Source organism: Ceratotherium simum, chromosome 25, assembly GCF_057802395.1.
Source record: "Ceratotherium simum simum isolate JZ-2026a chromosome 25, ASM5780239v1, whole genome shotgun sequence".
In the NCBI taxonomy this organism is placed as follows: domain Eukaryota; kingdom Metazoa; phylum Chordata; class Mammalia; order Perissodactyla; family Rhinocerotidae; genus Ceratotherium; species Ceratotherium simum.
Genome location: NC_141924.1, coordinates 26,421,049 through 26,425,101, shown reverse-complemented (window position 1 = coordinate 26,425,101; position 4,053 = coordinate 26,421,049). Strand labels below are relative to the sequence as shown.

The window sequence follows — 4,053 nt, the reverse complement described above, 5'->3', positions numbered from 1 at the left end:
ACTCCACGGCAGAGTGGTTTGAGGAGAGTTGAACAGAGGAGAACCATGATCAGACATAGGATTTAAACAGCTCTCACTGGCTGCTGTGTGGAGAATAGACTGAGGAGAAGCTGGGAGAACAGTTAGGAGGTTACTATAGTGTCTTAGTCTGTCTAGGCTGCCGTAACAAAAATACCATAAATTTGGTGGCTCATAAATAACATTTATTTCTTACAGTTATGGAAGATGGGAAGTCCAAGATCATGGTGCTGGCAGATTCAGTGTCTGGTGTGAGCCCAGTTGGCCGTCTTCTGGCTGTAATCTCACATGGTGGAAGGGGCCATGGAGCTCCCTGAGCCCTCTTTTAAAAGGGCACTAATCCTACTCATAAAGGCTCCACCCTCGTGACCTAATCACTTCCCAAATGCCACACCTCCTAATACCATCACATTAGGTATGAGTTTTCAACATATGAATTTTGGGAGGACAGAAACATTCAGACCATGGCATACAATGACAGGGTAAAAGATGATGGTGGCTTGGATCTGGATGGTAGCAGTGGAGGGAGTGAGAAGTGGTCCAGTTTGGAATATGTTTTGAAGGTGGGACCTGAGGATTTTCTGACAGATTGGATGTGGGGCATGAGAGAAACAGAGGAGTCAAGAATGATTCCACATTTTTGACCTGAGCAATGAAGAATATAGACATTATCAACTGAGATGAGAAGCCTAGAAGTAGAATAGGTTTGGGGAAAACACCAGAATTTACAGGACACCAACTCTGTGCCAGGCACTATTTTAGGCACAAGGAACCTTCATGGGTTTCATATGGAACATTATGTAAAGGAGTTCTTTGGGACAGAAGCTGAAGCCAGCAAGGACCAGGCTTGTTTGATGTGTAGGATTCCAGTTAGCACGTAAGCCCTCTGAGGTCAGGGAGCATGGTCTGACATCTTAACCATCTTTGACACCCACTTGGTGCATGTTTAGTAACATCTGTTGAATGAATGGTGAAGCACTGTCTCTAATTCTCTGGGTGATTCAAGTCAAAATGGAATAAAAGTCTACCCTTATGTGCAAGCATAAAATTATTAGAATAACTGTTCTGATTTTAGACAGGAGTTTCTTTTAGCCCATTCTAAATATTTTTATAAGACTGTAGCACCTCCAGGCCAAACACAGTGTGTTTTATCTCTGAATCTGCAGGGCCTAGCATCTAGGAGGTACTTGTTGAATTAATAATTTTTATGCATTTTTTAAGAATATTTTTGATTAGGTATGTTTTTATGGTGTTATAATCTTCCTATCTATTTCATTTGTTTTCTAATTTTTACTTACTATTTTATAATCATCATTTTATATATATTCTTCACTATCATTTTTAGGACCGCTTAATAATCTATTGTATAGGCATAAACTGAAATTCCACTATCTATTCCCTCATTATCCAACATTTAAGATTCTTTCAATCTATCAAAATAATGAATAAGATATCAATGAACATTTTTCTTAATGTAGCTTTTTATGTACTTTAGGTTATTCCAGTAGGGTGGTAAGATTTCTTGATCAAGGGTTGTGGTAGACATTATTAATATTTACCAACATCTGTTTCTCGGCTCCTTTTGGGCATGCAGAAAACGTCACTTCTTGGCCTCCTTGGCATTTGGTAGGGCCATGTGACCAGTATTGGCCAATGAAATGTGAGGGGAAGTGACATGTAAACCCTACCTCTCTACCAACCTGAGGTAGGTATGTTGAGTGAGCAAGAAGTGACTCTTTGTTATGGTAAACTACTAGGATTCCAGAGTTAATTTGTTAGCACAGCTAACTTAGTTTATTCTGACTAATACACAGATTTTGAACCTTATTATGGATTAGAGTATATATTAGAAAATTGCACAATGGTGTTGGTATATAGTAGGTGCCCAATAAATATCTATTAAATGAATCAACAAGACTGATTACCAATAATACATGAAAACATCAGTTTCATTGTCTTATCAACAGCAATGGATTTATTATTTGATTGTTCTTGCCAATTTAATAGGTGAAAATATTGTCTTGGCCAACAAGAAATTGGCCAATCTCTTTGGTTGTTGGAAAAGGTGAACACTTTCCTCATCTGATGTTATCTGCTTGCTCTTTTGTGTAGTATTTGTTCAAAATATTTCATTCATTCTCAGTATCTATTTATTGAATGCTTTCACTGTTTTCGATATTGGGGCCATAGTGGTGAGTAACCTTGCTATCATAGAACTTTTATTCTAGGAGAGGAGAAAAATGACATAAAAACAAATGCCTAACTATTTTAAGTAATAAGTGCTATGAGAAATAAAGCAAGGTCAGCAGCTTAAAGATAGAGTAGGTGTGTTTTCAGTGTGGTCACACAGCATCTTTCTGGTAACATCACTTTTGAACAGAGGGAATGAGCTAAGAAGATATGGCCCATGACAGGGGCATGCTTGATAGTTTGCGGATACAGCAAGAAGCCAGTCTACCTCAAGCAGAGTGAGCGAGGGGAGAGTAATAGGAGATGAGATTGGAGAGGTAACAAGCTAGAACATGTAGTGTCTCCTAGGCCATTGTTATGTCTTTTGGCTTTTCTTTGGATATGGGAGCCACTGGGGGCTTTTGAGCTGAGGAGTAACATGATATGACTTACTGTTTAACAGGATTACTCTGGCTTCTCTGTAGTTGGGATGATAGGTGAGCAAGTAGGAGGAGACCAGGTAGGAGATTACTGCAATATTCTGATGGAAGATGTTGATAGCTTAGACCAGGGTGACACCAGGGTGGATAAGGTGAGAAGGGGTCAGATTCTAGATATATTTTGTAGTAGGGCTAATAGAGTTTGATGATAGATTGGATATGGGGCTGGGTGAGAGAAATAAAGGAGTCAAGAATGATTCCAAGGTTTTTGACTTGAGAAACTAAAAGAATGTATTTGTCATTTACTTTATTGCTTTATTGAACCATATTTGGTACTGTTAATGACTCCAGAAAAGGCCATGTCAGAAATCAAAGGAACAGTGTACAGGGGTGGACATGGTGCTTGCTTTCCAGATCCAGGGGTGGATTGACTGATTGAAAGCAGTTGTGGTCTGCATAGGGTCCTGGCAGCAGTGCAGCACTCGCACCTTCCCTGGCTCTCACTGCCATCTCCGTTGCCCTTCCGGAAACATGGCTTCCAGCATGGCTGACTCTGATGGCGTCATCAAAGTGTTCAATGGCATGCAGGTCCCGAAGCCGTCGACGCCAGAGGAGGTGAAGAAGGGCAAGAAGATGGTGCTCTTTTGCCTGAGCAAGGACAAGAAGATTCTCCCGGAGGAGGGCCAGGAGTTCCTGGTAGGTGATGTGGGCTAGGCTGGAAACGACCCCACTCACCAACGACCTCAAGACACTGCCAAACAAGGACTGCCACTGCATCCTCTATGACGCAAACTAGGAGAGTAAAAGGGTGAGTCTGCACTCCTTAGGAGCAGAATGGTCTATGCCAGCTCTGAGGATGCCATCAAGAAGAAGCTGATGGGGATCAAGCGTGCATTACAAGCGAACTGCTAGGAGGAGGTCAAGGACCGCTGCACCCTGGCAGAGAAGCTGCGGTGGGGGGGGGGGGGGCAGTGCTGTTTCTCTCTGGAGAGCAGCCTTTGTGAGCTCCCTCCAGCTCCTTGCCTGGAGCATCCGGCAGCCCCTGACCTGCCCGCTAGGGTTGCAGGCTTCCCCCTTCCTGCCAGACCCGAGGAGTTGGGGGGCTTCCAGCAGAGGGAGGGCAATCTCTTCACCCTAGTTGCCAAACAGCCCCCCACCCCATAGACCTTCCTCTTCCCTCTGTCCCTGATGGTTCTGGCCTCCCTAAACCACTTTTAATCTTCTGATTCCTCTTGGGTTGAAGCAAAGCATGTAGAGCAAGTATCCCCTAGGCATCTCAGTTTAGGGAGCGTCTGTATTTTTTCAACACCCCTACTCACCACTTGTTCCTACCTCTTCCCATACTGCCAACTTCTAACCACAGTAGTGATTCTGCTCTTCTGTTTAGTTCTGTGTGTAAAGGGAATGTTGCAGAAATGACCCCTCC

General features: G+C 43.0%; 1 pseudogene; it reads left to right on the top strand.

The window, feature by feature from the left end:
• Positions 1–3,158: 3,158 nt before the first annotated feature.
• LOC101391196 (cofilin-1 pseudogene) lies at positions 3,159–3,845 on the top strand (annotated as a pseudogene).
• Positions 3,846–4,053: the final 208 nt, after the last annotated feature.